Source organism: Pithys albifrons, chromosome 14 (genome assembly GCF_047495875.1).
Source record: "Pithys albifrons albifrons isolate INPA30051 chromosome 14, PitAlb_v1, whole genome shotgun sequence".
Lineage (NCBI taxonomy): Eukaryota > Metazoa > Chordata > Aves > Passeriformes > Thamnophilidae > Pithys > Pithys albifrons.
This window is the reverse complement of record NC_092471.1, coordinates 14,811,260-14,827,983: the sequence shown is the minus strand read 5'-3', so window position 1 is coordinate 14,827,983 and position 16,724 is coordinate 14,811,260. Positions and strand designations below refer to the sequence as shown.

The 16,724-nt window shown below is 36.8% G+C and overlaps 1 long non-coding RNA gene across 2 annotated transcripts in view; it reads right to left on the bottom strand.

Moving 5' to 3' along the window:
* LOC139678461 (uncharacterized) overlaps positions 1–16,724 on the bottom strand; it is a 45,472-nt gene that overhangs the window by 10,101 nt on the left and 18,647 nt on the right. For both annotated transcript variants that reach the window (XR_011699027.1, XR_011699026.1), the window contains exon 2: positions 4,699–4,757. This is a non-coding gene — a long non-coding RNA (uncharacterized lncRNA). The remainder of the gene's footprint in view (positions 1–4,698; positions 4,758–16,724) is intronic.

Genomic DNA, 16,724 nt, shown 5'->3' with positions numbered 1-16,724 from the left:
GGTGAATGGAACAGTGGTGATTTGTGACAGTATTTTTTATAAATGTATTAGAATAAGCTCTCCCTGACTTTCTTTAACAATCAGCATGAAGGACAAATGGATTTATGTTATTTATGTTCTGAAAGAAAATTATATAGTCAAAAGATAAATATTAGGAAAGGATTTCTGTGGTAATGGGACTTCTGCTTAGGTTGCAGCACTGCTTTTCAGGTAGAGTTGAATGCTCCTGCCTCTTATAGGGATACTCACAGCTCTGGAGTTTAAATTACTTTTCCTTTTTGCTCTTTATTCCCTAGCTGAGCTCCTTCTTCCTGAGGTGGCTGGCAGTGGCACAAATGGACAGATTCCTAAAGGGAAGGGGATTTGGTGTCTTGTTTATGAAAGCAGATGTCTCAGAGATGAAATTCAGAAAGAAAGCAAATCTTTTTTCCCCTCACAATAGTTTTTTATGGAGAGAGCTGTAAATTTTTGTGGTCCTCTAGGGTACTGCTTCATGGAATCTTCTAGAACTGTGTCAGCATAATTTTTCTTAGAAGGAATAAGTGCAGAGAATGGCTTGAGAAATTCTGAATCACCTCATTGTCATGAAAGGTTTCAGACTGTTTTGATGGAAGATAATTATCTGATTATCTGCTTCCAATGTTACTTACACATGCCTTACACTGACAATGCCTCAAACTAGTTTAACATCCTTTAGGATTACACAAAGTGAACTTTACTTACATTAAGTACGTAGGGAAAACATTCTATAGTGAGAAGAGGAACTTCTGCTAATAGGTTTGCTGGTTAACCAGAACCATTCAGTATTGCACTTAATATCTGTGCTCATGGGAAGTTATTCACTCGTTCTGGAATGAGACTAGCTTTTATTAGCTTTAACTTGATGCTAAAGTAAAGCTGCCTTGAGATATTTAAGTCCTTGAAAAGGGCTTTCAAGGTCTGTGTATTTTCCCGGAGTGTTTTCAGCTACATCAATGTATCTGCTGTATGGTTGGATCATAAATAAGGCACTCAATGGCTGCAAATATTTTCTGAGAAAATATTATGGAACATGTACTTAAAATGGTATGTGTTTTTCTAGGCCTCCCTTCTCTGCCTATAGAGCCACATCTTTCAGAGTCATGTCAGGTGGCCCTGAGAAGCAGAAACTTCTTCCCTTCTTATTTACATCTTCAGAGTCTCTGTTATGATTCATTGAATCATTGTGCATATGCTACATACATTTGTTATTGGGTTTAGTTATAACTTCAGGCAATTAAGAGACATTTTGCAGCTTTGCTTGTGAAGGCAAAATGCGTCACTGTCTCCATGAAATGAGTATTCTCTCCTTAAGCAGAAGGTAAAGCAGTGACAGATGTACTCATTTTACATTTCCCACACACAGACAGCATCAGAACCACTCTGATCCAGTGATTCCAGTTTACAGGAGTAGCTCAGATGATCCTGATAAACAGAAAATGGCTGTGCCCGTTCAGCTGGGCAACAGAAGCTAAAGAGTAACATGTAAGAGATGCTCAGGGCTTGGCAGAAATTGGGCCTCCTAAGGCTACTTATAAAATCTGTGTTATATTTATATATAATACATGTTATAATTATGGTAATAGTATTTTAAATATGTTTTTATTTCAAAACCAGTAGTAAGCATAATTAGTCCTGAAATAAGTTTACTGAATTTTGGTTTGGTTATGTTGAAGTAAATAGTTCCTTTGACAATGGCCTCACTGTAGTCAAAAATAGGGTTAGCAGAATTTGGTCTTAAAGGAAATTTAAGACGGTAAAACATTAACATTATCACTTGTTGTGATATTTTGGTTTTCCCTTTCAACGAGTGTTTCTGGAGTCATCATGGAATGTATTTACTATTTTGATTCCTGAAGGACATGTGGAATTAAACAAGCTTTGAATCTGCAAATGTCTATGTCATAATTATGAAGAAAAGCAATTCTAATCTCTCCAGCACTGTCTTAATAGAGGAAATGACACCTGAAATATCATCAGTTGCAGAAAGCTGACTTAGGATATTGTTCTAAAAATAATTTTAAATTACTTATTCTTTTTGAAAGTCAAGGCATTTTATAGTGTTTCTTATGCTCAATCACACATTTTACTTGCAATAGTATTTCATGTAGGAAAGAACTTGTCATAGAACTTGTCAAGCAGTGCATTACCAGTAATTCCAATACAGACAACTTTTGAAGTTGCCAGCTTTTGAAGAATGCACATGATTAGTTAGGAAGAGTTAACACATCTGCTTGGGCCAGGATATTCCAAAATCTAAGTCGGGGCAGGCTGATGGATCATAATAGATCATTCTCTTGGGAAAGCCACTAGTGGGCACACTCTCAAATATTGCCTCTGTTAGTAAAACTGTCATTTTGTGAAGGTCCTGTGTGGAAAAGAAGTACACAGATTTAAGTGAAAAATTGTTAGCTTCCTAACAAATAGTTCTAGTCCTTAGCAGTTATTTATGGAAGGGAGACTTCCTTTGTGTCCCTTTGCTTCAGGAGAAACTGGAAAACAACTTTAGTGTGAATTTTTCTGTGATGATTTTTAATAGGGCAGTGTTAAGTGATGTCATAAAATCTTCCCTCAGGCAGACTGTAAATAGTCTTATGTTCTGTAGAATTCTGTGAATCCCAGTAATACTGATCTGAGCCATGGAAGTACAATTTCTTCTCTTTCTTTCAGTGGTATTCACTCTAAGTTTTGTAATACATATTGTAAAAAATGTAATTAAACACTGAGAAAGGCACTACATTTTGAAGGTGCTCTGAAACTCTTTCTGCTGCTTCAGACTCTGACACCTTGAATTTCACATGGGGACTTCAGTATTTACCACTCAGCCTTTCCAAATGCAAAGTGGGATTGGTCCTTTAAATCATTTACTTATTTCTTCTCATCTCCTACCAGAACTTGCACCTATGATACCATAGTCAAAGGCCACAAAGGAAATAGCTAAATATACAAAGCTCCAAGATGCTCAGCAGCTTCTGAGTTTTTGTTATGCTCTATTCATTTAGATCATTCAGCATCAGTCAGCATCAAAACAGATGGAAAAATTGTCTAAACTCATAAGCATACAAAAATCATTAGATTTGATCTTGACTTTCAAATTTAGTAGATATATTCTTACATTATTTTTTCATCCTTTCAAAATGACTGCTTTTCCACACAGAATAAAAACAAAGTAGTGGAAGGTAATGGACTTAGTTTACCTTTCAAAGACCTTCCTCTCAGGCCTTTCATTGAATACACACTTTTTGAAAGGTATAAACTGTTCAGACTTTCACTTCTCTATGCTAGTTCTGTCTTTCATCCATAAATTTCATTGAGCTCCAGGGAGAGAATTCAATCTACAAGGAAATTTATAATTGTCCATACCAGCTGAGCAGCACAATTGCATAGGGTGCAGTGGCAACTGCATTGAGTTGCTTTGGAAGCCTTTCCTTAGATGAGTGATGAAGTGTCACATGTTGGACAGTAGTTGTCCCAAGGGTTTCATATGGCATGCAATCAAATTTTTAATAATGCTTGAAAATGAACACAGGCACAAACCAATGAGAGAGTTGTTTAAATATGTCTGTCACAGAATTAGCTTTGTTGCACAGACATTCAAAGCAGCTGCAGTGTGCACACCTTAATAATTTCTCACCATTTAGCAAGCTGCAGATACAACAGGTGTAAACTAAGACAATTAGGTGTTCTGTATACTTGGAGGAGATACAAATTTATAAGGTCATAGGCAGAAGATGAATTAAAGGGGAGAGCAGATAGAGTGGTCCAAGAACAGGTAGTGTGGGAGAACTCCCTGTGAGAGTCTAATACATCAAATAAGTCCTGGTATTTTTGCTGACTGACACACTGGTGGAAAAGAATTTAAAGTCAAACTAGCAATACATAAAATCGACCTAGTCCTAGTTTTCGGTGATAATCTGAGAAGATGATTTTAGTGCATATTTTTGCATGAATGCACTATTCTCTTAAGGGTCAAATTATCTCACCTTTATGCACTGTGGAATTACATAAAAATGAAGGGATAGAACTTCTGCCACACTTGCTCGTGTGGCACCACATTTTGATCTATTGTTCATCATAGTATGCCTGAAAAATGGTTTCATAGAAACCAAATCGGCTTTTTCTGTATAATGTCATGATGTTCTCTGACTAATTTGGCAGAACACATTATGCAAAATTGATGTGGAGAGCCCAGCTCCTTCCTCTTTAATAGAGCAAGGCTTTACAGTGAAATTATTTTGAATTGGAAAAATGTTATTTTATCTGTGAATTTTAAAGGTCAATATATGTGTCAGGAAAGGTTGTGCTGATCGACAACCTGGAAGGACACAGAAAGCAGGGAAGTAAGAAAGGAGTTGTATCCATTAAGGGAGGAGGAAGAAAAAGGATTGTGGTGGATTGACCGTGACTGGACACCAGGTGCCCACCAAACCATTCTGTTACTACCCTTCCTCAGCTGAACAAGGGAGAGAAAATATGTCAAAAGGCACTTGGTTTGTCCTTGTAATGTCTTTACGTGGCAAGGTTTTGTAGCAGGGTGGCTCCAGTGAAGGCATGAGGACAGACAGAGGACAGAACTCATGACTTGAAAATTTCCTACTACATGGTAATTCCCCACTACCATGTGCTATGGCAGGCAGGGATTAGATAACGTGGCAGAGAGTGCTTTGAGAAACAACACACCAAAACATTACTACTCTAGGTATTCTTCACAGCTGGGATGACATCTGAAGAGGCAAAACCTGCAGATGGAACTCAAACAATTATATGTTGTACTATACATTTACAAAGGCTATACAATTTCTCTTTTTCTTTCTTTTTTTTTTTCCATTTATTCCTTTAGCAGTCTATAAGGGCTCATAAAATTACAGGTTGCATTGTAATGTTATTTGCCCACCAAATGTGAAGCTCATTCTGAGTCTTGAGTGAGATGGACCCACCTTTTCCAATTACTTTCCAAGCAGGGTTAAAGTGGCTAAAAATCAAGCAGCAGAGTTTCAGTCTCTAATTTTATAGCTGGAAGTGACCAAGCAGGAGACCAGCTTCGAGCTACTTGGGACCAATCTCTGACCTTCATGTAATTCCATTTTATGACAAATAATCCATGTGGTTAATTTTCAATTATATAGTTTATTTGCTTTTTATGTAATTCAATCATAGACATGCAGTGTATTTCTCAAATCTGAATAAATTAGTTCAAATGAGACACTAAAATCCATGATTAATTACATTATAATGCTCAAATCAGATTCTGCTTTGTGGCTGGTCAGAAATACAGTTTCATTACAAGATTAGAAACCTTTTAAAATTAAATAGCAACAGGCATCCATGGATGAATAAACTAACACTAATGCAGTTAAGGATGTATGATTACTAAACAATATCTTGAGGGCTATACCTTGACCATAAAGTTTTGTCGTGTTTTATGTTGTAAGGAATTGAGTCTTAGCCACAAGGTGAACCCAGGGTTTTATTCAAGGTTTTTTGGTGTTTTTTCTTTTTTTTTTGGTAATATAACAAATATATTTTCCAAAATTGTATCCTGTATTTTGAAGGGCTGGATTTGAAAATATTTGCCCATTATTTGCTGGTGAACTATCTTAAGCCCCATTTTATTTTATCTTGTCAGTTTTAGTGATTAGTTTAGGCAGATCCAAGAGGAGCAGCCAGGATAAAAGAAAATCCTGTGCTGGCTGGTTAACTTTGCATCTGTCAATGTTTTCAGATGAAGACTTTAGTATCATTCCTTATTAGGATTCTTGAAAAAAGACTTCCTGTTTTCAGTGGGAAAATCAATGACATTCATGGAGAAATGTCTCCTAATTGTCCTTTTGACTTTCCATTCATGTTTTCATTTTAAAGTAATTAAATAATACTAGCCCAAATCTTGGTAATATTGTTTTGCTCTATTAAATCATAAGATACATGGACTAAGTAAAAAGCTTGTGTTCTCTGCCAGTAATAACTTTGAAATAACATTTGCTATGAAACTATATGTTACTATTGCTATACTCCTTTATAATTTTCTAAGTTGTGTATGTCAAGAAAAGTGTTAATGCAGGAAGGAACCAAAGAACAGCTGAAAATAGGAACAATGTCAGAGGTAAAGGCTAAGAATATTTAAAAAAAAAAAGAATCTTTCCTAGATGGAGTGGAGTTGGTGGAAACTTGATCTTCAACTGGGAATGAGACAGGGCTCTAGACCTTCCTGTGCTGAAGGTAGAATTGGAAGGTCTTTTATGTGATGTGGACTGTAAGAGCTAACTAGAGAGTGGTCATCTGTGGGCACTGCTTCTACTGCTTTAGATTTGGGTTTTATAATTACCACAGAAACTATAGAGAGTTCCATCTTTTTGTGTTAGTGAGGTGACTGAAACCTGTTGGAGCCTTGTCCAAAGACTTGGGTTGTGTGCAGGTTCCTTCCTGGCTGTCTGCAAGGTGTGGCTCAAACTAGAGATTTACAGGTTAGTTATGGCTTTTAGGATGCACAAAATTCTCTGGCCCAAATATCTTTTCCTGAAAGCATGGAACTGAGTTAGGAATTCATCTCTGTAGGTAAGATAATGTTATGTTTAGCAAGGAAGGTTTGACACAGCTTTAACCCAACCCAAAACACTTCTATTCCTCTGAACAAAGTGGAGTATTTTGCAGAGGTAATTTTTACTATTTGCCTGTGAACTGGATCTTCAGTCTTGGCTTATGTCACTTTAATTTTTAACAGTCCTTTACACCACCTGAGACTTTGCTCCCCTCTCTTGAATTTGTCTGCTGTCCTGTTTCCTTCTTGTTCTCATCTGATAGTCATATCCTGTCCATGTGTCTTACAGGTTGCAGTCTAGCATTTTTTTTTCTGATTTTAAATAAAAATAACTGATCATTCTCCATTAGTATTATAAGTAGTTTTCTATAAAATTAGGCAATAAATTTAAACTAATAAGGCAATATATTTTATCACTACAACAACACTGATGGAATTATAGCTACCAAAAGTCCTTATTAGATAACACTGACTAAAGAAAATAGCCCATCAGACTTATATTGTTTTGAGTGGACATAAGTCCTTCTCAGAAAATATTTGCTGATTGTTTAGGGCATTTCCTATGCTCTGTTTCTGTCCTTGACTATTTTGTATTGCCTAGAATTTACAGAGGAAAAGCTACTTAACTGTCTCATTCAGGTAAAATTGTGCCTGTTTTTGAACTATATAAGGAGGCAGAACAAAAGTCATTGGCCTCTCCTTTCTTCATTTTCCCCTAATAGACAGGCTGTGCCTAGCAGAGCTGCTTTGTCAGATTGACTGTACTAGGAAAATTTTATCAAATATCATCACTTTATTTTGTCTAACACTGGTGAGATCCTGACAAAAATAAGTGCTGATTTGGTGAATGAGATTAAACCACAACAATATGAGAATTTAGGCTGTGGCTCTGTGCTGTACTAAACCTCAGCTCCCTTAAATGAAACAAATGTCCTCTGGTACATCTAGATTCCTCACATGCTGCCAGTGGAATAGCCCTCCTTTAACCCAAGGAGGAGATCTATTACTTTGACTCCTTTAGAACGTCTTTGTTTCACCTCACCCACAAGGTAGTCTTAGGTCCTTTATGGATGCTTAAATTTCCCTGAAAATAAACATTGGAAGATTACTTTGTTCTATGGTGCCTGTGCTCCCTTCTCCACAATATCTCTTAAAGTAGCATCTTGGCTTTAAATTTTTACTAGTTTGCTAAGCTTTATTTGCTTACTCTGAGAGGAAGTTGATGAAATAGAAAAGTTTTTGAGCTACCTAAGAAATATTCTCCTAAAAGTGCAGTTTCTACCAAGGTAAAATGTTTCTTCCTGATATGATCATTATGATTATTACTCTCTTCTCAATCGGAAAAAGCAGCTTATCAGAAAGATATGACATGTTCTAGGAGCAAGAGGAAAAAACAAATATACAGTCTTAATTGCTGTCAATCTAAATAACCCAGCTGGAGCAGACAGTTGTCCATATCCTGGGTAGCTTTAAATTTAATCTACCACATCATGATGATTTACAGGAATTGTCTTGCCTTCAATTTACTGAACATGACACCCATCCTAATGTATTTTTGATTGTTTTGAGATCTCTTTCTGATAGAGAAATCATATCTTGTACCTGGGCATTTGTGTTGTGTAGTTTTGGTTTTTTTCCTGACTTTCTAAACCTAGGAAGGGTGACTGTAGCTGTATTATCTGTGGTTAGGCTGTTGTGGGGGCTTTTTTAATGTTAATGGATAAAGGGGCAGTGCAGAGAAGTGAAGTTTCTGCTTCTCTGACTGTACATAACATTTTTATATATGCACTAGAATTCAGACTTATAAATCACGTTGATTGCTTTAAAAAACAGACAAACTCACTCCGTAAACACCAATAAAGTTAGAAAGAAGAAATTTAGAGTGATTGGGGTAAAATGTCTGAATTCAGAGAAACATTCTCTGCTGCTTGAATTTATTTATTCTTGATTGTACTTCAGAGTTATTTCTTTAAATCAGTGAGGTCATTTGAAGACAGTTTTCACTGACCGTGAGTAGGAAAATGCAGCCATATTGAGCTGATGACTGAAAGATAGTTCTATCAAATCTTTATTTGGTTTATTTTTATATCTTTGAGAAAGTGGTGTGTGTTTCTCAGCCAAAGACTTGGGGTGACTATTTTTTTTCCTTCTTTGCACTTAAAGACCCTGGGAAGGATTTAAAGGATGTACAACTGTCAAATGAATACAACAAACTTTTGAAACTTAAGAAAGTAAAGGAATTAAGAGAAGGTAAAAGGTTGAAACTCAAAGACCTCTTAGATAAACTTATCTGAGTTTGGGAAGACACCTGACTTTGGGAATATCTTAAAATTTTCCCCAGGCTTTATAGTTCTTTGAATGTCTTTGAAAAGTCCAGCCTTTCTTGAGTATATTGAGTAAAACAACAGGAGGAAAACTTGGCAGGAGACACCTACTCTCTACATGGGCTAAAGGTGCCTATGTACTGTCTCCTCCCTCAAGATAACATTGCTGTCTGTCTGGAGAACAGACAGGGTTGTGGCTTGAAATTTAGCAACCCAAGTACATCAAAACACTGAAGAAATTGCCTTGATGATCAGTGAGATCAGCTCCCACAGTGCCCCAACTTTGTGGCACAATGAAGTCCAAATGCACGTAGTAGTTTATGGCTTAGGCATGTACTTGACTTAACTTTTCCTGGTGCTCAGTGGGGTTTTTGGACATTTTATTGTGACACTGAAAAAGCTCTTTCTCAAACTTCATTGTTTTCGAGGCCAAGGTGGGGAGAGCTTGGGGTATGTTTTTTGCCTCTGGTTTATCAAAGCAATGTGGTGAAATCAGGATCCCTGAGGAAGTTGTCTTCACTGAGACTGAGGTATAAATCAGCACAACTGTATGTAGGGCAGTGAAGTGATAGTGTGTACTTTATTAGTCTGGGCAGAGAACCTCATCTTTACAGCTGTACTGCTTTGAACCCAAATCTATGTTCAAAGCTGGTGGGGTGTTTTCCTGTGACCTTGTCCTTCATCAGATAGCAAGTTTCAGAGAGTCATTTGCACATTGAGAGAAGGACCATTGTGTCTAATTTGGCATACAATCTTTTATCTTTTCTGTTGTATACCTGCTGAGTGCACTGAATAAAGCTAAAAGCAGTTTAGTAGCTATTCATGATGTGATGTCAAGCAGACCTCAGGGAAAGCTGCTTCTGTTTTTCAGGCTAACCAATTTGCCATACTGTTACTTCACAGTGTATGTACAGTGTGCCATGTCACAGTTCCAAGCTCTTGGTGGCATATCTAGCTGTGTTTCTCCTCCTCTAGTCAGCCCTCCTTGTCTTAATCCACATTGCATTAGGTATGACAGCTGAGATGAGCCATTAAAAAAAAAGTAATTTTCTTCCAGAAGAGATAACAAATTCATAGGTCTGTGATAACCATCTACAGTACTTGAGATAACAATACGCCCCACTTGAACAAATTATCCAGCCTTCAAACCTCTACCTGTAACAAAAGACTTGGGTTGGCTTTTTCAGACCTGCTGTATTGAAGTGTAAGGAGATTCTGCACAGTCCAACTCCTCAAAGCAGCACAAAAGACTTAAAAATTTGAATTTCCATTGTATTTTTCTAGGTCATACACAGAACATGGCTAATGAACCTGTGACTGACTTGCATTTGTTGGAAGGTCACAACAAAACTGAGTCTCCTGAACTAACAAGGTGGTAACCAATTATGTGAGACAAATTATTTTTCATTCCTTGAGTATGCATTATACTGGCATTAATCATGATGAAATCTCTATCTGTTAATGCAACTGTGATGAACAATTTCAGAATATTTTCTATTTATTGTAGCACCATTCCACATCCACCATAAAGTATCTATGCTGATGTTGGTGACTTCTGTGTACAGAAGTCACAGCAATATTTCTGCTTTGACTATAAAATAAGTTCTTATTTTACAAATATAAAACAAAGTATTTATTATTTTAGAGTAAAGCTGTAGACAATAGCATGAATACTATTACACCACTAACAGATTGGAATAACTCAGTAAAGCCAAATGAACTTTTCATGGACAGTCATTTTCCATTTTTTTCTAGCAACTTTTTAATTGTCAATACCCTAAACTTTTATTTCTTTTGAGAACATTGAAATGTTTCATGGATAACCAAAAAGGTTCTGGATTAAATACCCTTCCTGGAGTAACAGACAATAATTTAATTGCCTTCTGAAAGAGGAAAAAAATCTACCAGTTGAGGTTTGTTGCTGTTAAAAGGTCAATATTTATCTACTTGAAGTAGACTATCGGAAGTGTTTCTGTTCTGAATGTTCATTGCTTTTGAATACACAGTCAAATACTGTGTTATCATAGGATGCCACAGTGTGGTAGTTGTTGGTAAATGCTGCATTTTGATATGTTTTTTACCATAACTTTTTAAAGTGTGTTTTCATGTGTTTGCTTGTTATCTTCCTGAACTTATAAGTATTACTGCCCTTTTCCCAAAATGGACCTTTTTTCCTGAGGTAGAATTTTAAGACTTTTCATTTTAGACTTGCTTTTGTTTTGTGATGTTTTGGGGTTGCCTTTCCAATGGTCCTCATAATGTGTTATTTACAGACACACAAGTTGAATATAAATCATTGCTACTGGATGGAGCAGAGAATTCAGCTAAAGCACACTGTCATCCACAGCAGGAGTCATTCAGCAGCAGATTATGGATTGCAATTCCTTCATTTTGCAATCTGAATGGTGTTTATGCAATCAATAAGGAACTTGACACAGTCACACTAGATCTTACAGTACTGAAGGAACAGTCAAGAGACAGATGGAAGAGAGTACCAGTCACATAAGCAGTGAGAGATCAGACACTGTTCATCTGCTCTATAGAGAGTAGATATAAATGCAATGTCCCCATATTTATCACTGTACTTGTGGGAATTCAAAATTGCAACAATTACAGTGCTAGTGACTAGTAAGAAGCTTGCAGGAAGCGTAAGATCTTGTCTTTGCTTCCCAAGTAAAGATTTGTTGCTGTGATTGTGTTAATGTCAATATAATTTGCTGTTGCACAGATAGATTCTAAAAAATTTAGGACAAGGACAATCAAAACAAGAAAGGTTTTTGTATCCCTCTGGTTGAGGGAGGCTTAGGCTGTAGAGTTATTTATTAACCTGTCAATCTGTTTTCTGTATTTAAACCTCCTTGCTTTCTGGTTATGGTCTGTTACCCTGACTGATCTCTTTCATCTCAGGACATGGAAGGAAATGAAACAGTGCTTTGTCATGACAGTCATCTCCTGCTTCTTCAGGAGATGGAAAATATGTGCTGGGTTGTGATTCAGGTGCTGTAGATGAGAATGGCACTTTCCCCATCATAACTGATAAGTCAGCTCTATCCTTCGTTTCATTGTTCCTCTGAAGCTGGTAGTAATACACTTGGAAAGAACCTTTTTCATTCCCTGAGGTTCTGGTTTGATAGTAGAAACCAAATTCTGTTCTGCCTATCACATATGAGTTTGGGGCAAAGATGAGTCCTGACTACTGCAAGCCACAGTACCTGAGACAATACATTACTGGAGGTCTTATTAGGCTGCTCTTCGAAGCAGAAGTATTTCCCTTTCAATGAAGCAGCTGAAAGGACTCTGCTTGAATTAAATCTTGGTATCACACTGTCCTTAGCTGCTTCTTTGGCTTAGATCTCTCTGAAGCAATTTCACCAAGGCAGACCTGTTCCATAGCCCCCAAGGTTTTGTCAGTCTAGGCCAAAATGCTGTCTACCTTGTGGGGGTTTTGTGAGTTTGGATTTTTGTTTTGTTGGTTTGGGTTTTTTCCTCCCTCTTTTTCTAGCTGCTGCTTCCCACACAACCTGTCAGTGTTAGACAAGGAGCAAGACAAAAGAAGGGAAGAACAGACTTCTCAGTACAATAAGAGTGACAGCCACTGACTGAGAATTAGAACTAAATATAGCCCTCTCTATTCTGAAGGTGAATCTTTGAGATAAGAAAATTTTTGCTAATGAAAACTCCCTGATGTCTCATTTCAATAGACACTCAGTGCAGTGTACTCTGGCAGGAGTTCCCATGCCTGTGTAGGTTTTGGTTTTGCTTAGAAAAATCTTGAGCATGGGTGAGCACTTCTTAGAAAAGCAGTTCTGGCAGTTCAGTCTTGGCTTTTTGTTACCACTACTTCAGGTAAGAGGATAACCCATGGTAGAGGTGAACAATGATTTCAACACCCCTAAAATGTGCTGTTTGTATCTCTTCACACTGAAGATCTTGTTCTACTGACTTCCAGACAGTACAATTGACCCAACAGCAGCCACATGCATAGATGAACATCAGAGCCTCCTTCTGAAATATGTCACAGTTCTGAGGACACAAAAAAGATTATTTTTAAGATTTTTGCACAAGGTTTTTCGAATTAGCTATTGCATTATGTAAGAGACTAACAGAACATATCTATGAGCTTTTTTCAGAATAATTTTTGAACAGCACATAATGATGATAATAAGAAAAAGTACTTTTATTTCTTAATGTTTTATATTTCTTGGACAATGAAACCAAGAAAACTAAACCCACTAACTCTGAGAAAGTGATCTAAAAGACTTCATACAGAAAAGAAAATTGGATATATTTGTGAACTCTTATGTTCCACATAATGTACAAGGAACAATTGGAATATATAAAAAAAAGAGTATAAGTTGGTGATTCACCAGCCACTTAACAAAATTCAAGGCAGAAAATCCTTGGAGAGCATAATATGATTGTGGTCTGGAACAAAGTACCTGAAAATACTCAAAAATCTGGAATGTGTTAAAGCCATTTATCTGATATGCAAACCACTATGGTGTAAACATATTACTCTTGCACTATCCATTTGGAATTTTTCTAATCATAATTCAAGAAATTAAAACAACTCGAAAGGGTTTGCATTGCCTGAAGTTATTGCTGTAGCAAAGAAAATTGTTAAGTGTTACAGCAAGCATCAGAAACCACACAAAGAGGGGCAAGGGGGGCATAATCTGCCCAAGACAGAATCCTCTGTCTCAACGGCTGGGGCTGTGATCTGCTCTGAACAGAAGGAATCTGACCACAGCAGTATGACCCAGAGGGTTTACTGTGGTACTCAGGGCAAGAAAATGGGCAATAGTTCTAGAATGGTTTCTGAAGAGTTACAGTTTACACTGCTTGGTATCACCGGATGAGCAGGTGGTCATTTTCCAATACTGTCTCAATTCCAGCTGATCAGTTTATGAAGAAGGGATGCACTGAATTGCCACATTGTGAGTGATCACTTAACAGCTGATACCTTCATAGGTTGTTAGTTGGACATCGATGATTTGTATACATGGTGACATCATGTCAGAGAATCACAGAATAGTGTAATTCTGGAGGTCTGTTGTCCCCTCTATGTTCAAAACACATCACTTTCAAAGGCAGAGTAGCTTGCAGTTCTAAATACCTTCAAGGAAGCTCCTCTTGGCTCTTACCACTGCCATGGTAAAAAATATTTTTTTCCTAATTTCTTCCAAATTTTCCCATTGTGTGACTTGTAACTGTTGTTTCTTTTCCTTTCAAATATATCTGTAAGTTAGGTTATTGGACCTGGTTGATAAAAAGATATAGAGAACCTCAAACTGTGCAAGTATGAAGCCAATTTCTGGAAGCAGTATGTATCTGAGAAAATAGGCATATTTTGATGTTACAAGTATAATGTGTGAGACATGCGGCATTATGCATTTTTTTAATAATCTTTCCATCAACACAATTGATCTCTCTTGCCTGTTGGATCCAACTGTGAAGTCATTTTTATGGTCCAGAAATGCTTGTTGACTACAACAAGTATATTGAAAAGTTCTCCTTACACAAATTCTGTGTGAAAACTGGACATCTTTGCTATTTCTATTTTGTACATGCCCACAGAGCTGCTCACACAAGGAGGCAACAGGAAGCACTAAAATACCACCAATCTTAGCCTGAGGCTTTATGGGGAAAAAAGGGAAAACTCTTATTTTAGCTTGTAAATTGTGCATATGGTTTCTTTCACCCTGAGCAGCAAATCAGGAAAGATGATGCTTCAAATATGCAGAGGGAGCTGTAAAACAAGAGAAAGAGATGCATAGTGCTAGGGTCCAGCTGTTAATTCTAATAAACTTACCTGTGAGCTGGAAGAAATTGACTTGTTACTCTGTTCTTCTTTTGTTATTGGTACCCAAAAAGAGTCCTTTGGGAGGCACTATGGTTTGTGGGTTTTTTTGTTGTTTTGTTCTGAGAAACTTTAATTTGATGCAAGAGATAGAAAAGCTGAGAAGAGAGAACTTAGAGAACAAAAAGGGAATAGATTGGCTTAGTAATGAAGGGCAGATTTCCAAAAATATTTAAGCAACCAGAGATGCAGTTACACTTACAAAAGAAACCATAACAGCTGCTTGTGCTGGGACATACACAGACAGCTGATAAAAGTGGTATGATTGCTTTCAGGAGGGTTTTTTTCTGTGCTATTCAGTGCATAACTGCTTTTCTGTGGGGAAAAAGAAATGTTGAGGGATTTCAGAACCTAATTCTGTTTAAAGAGACTGTCCTTGACCTTAGATACGGTAAGTCTTGCATTAGATCCAATGTAGCCAAAAAGGTGTCAGGGCCTGATATAGAGCAAAAATGAAAATTCTTTGAAAATCAAGTATGTTGGCTGCCATTTCTCAAGCCAGACAGAGCTCTGAATGCTTTAGAAGAAAGAAGCAGACCTGGCTTGGGAGAATGTGAATTGTATCATGAATATTCTTTTGTATTCACGGAGCCCCATCCACTCCTATTTGGAAAAGGAAACATAATGTGCTTCCACAGCTTTCTTTGAAAACCTGAACAGCCTTAAACTTCCAGTTGCCCAATCACTGGTGACTATCGAGGGGGGGGGGGGAGGGAGGGAGGAGAAGTGAAAAATCTAAAATTGCTACACAAATAGAATGTGTCCATCAAAGGCCTGCTGCCAGACACACTTCTGCTGTTGAATCGGTGCGTTATTACCAGTTTTAATACATGCTTTATTACATATTCAAGTTTTAGTATAATTTCATTTGTGATGAGCTGCAAATGTTAAAACAAAGAAAGATTCCAGCTGGAAAGATAAGAAATTTCCAAGTGAACTGAAATACTTTTAGTTTTTAAAGTATGGTGAAAAACTAATTATTATTGAGGAACATAGCTGAGAGAGAAATACTAGAAACACTTTTGATGTAGGACACTTTTCATCAAGCAAAAGAACAAAAAGCTGTGACAGTCTTCCAAATTAATTATATTTCCACTTACCCTTTAGACCCTTAAAGATCCATATCTCTTGATTTTGTTGTATAAAATTTCAGCAGTAACTCTTACTGGTGTGATTGTGATAAAATATAACAGGATCTGCTTACTGACTTCATGCAAATATCTGGATTTTTCAGCCCTAATAAGGTCTCAAGAGATTGCTTTACCTTGAAAAAGTATTCTCATGTATGACTTTTCAATTAATTTTTTCTAAAATTGCACCAAGTTTTACAGGACTTTGCCTGACATAATCTTCTAAGTGGTTTCAATTTTCTTGTAGCAACACAATGTTTTCAGTGATAAATGAGGCAAACATTTTCCTGTCATTTATTCTAATTGTCTTATGCTCAAAAGGCACATGGGAACACATTTTATAACTTGCCTTTGATTACATGTTTGGATATTTTCATCTAGGTAACATATCTGCTGAAAAATGTCATGCAGTTATTAAATTAGTCACAGTTCTAACTTTTTTAAAGTTCTTAATGCTAGATGGATTTGCAGTGACTGATGTCAAAGAATTTGCTTTTCAAATATTCCTACCAAAATAGGCTGTGCACTTCATAAATTGTCTTCTGCAATTTGATTGATTAGAATAACACTGTCCAACATTTTTGGACAGTTCAAACAACCCCAAACTACTCTATTGTACACTTCTCAACAACGTTGTGATTATATTCATTGCTCTTAGATTTTTATCTACACAGCAGGACAAATCAGCTTCATACTGAGGCAGATTAATGAAGTTTAGCTTTCATCACAATTGCATGTAATCCCAAATCAACATTGGGATGAAAAGACAATCTATTAACTGCTTGAGACTGGGAAAAGTTCCTAATTACAGTGGCTCTGCTTGGAATAACACAGATCCTTTGATAACTCCCTATCAT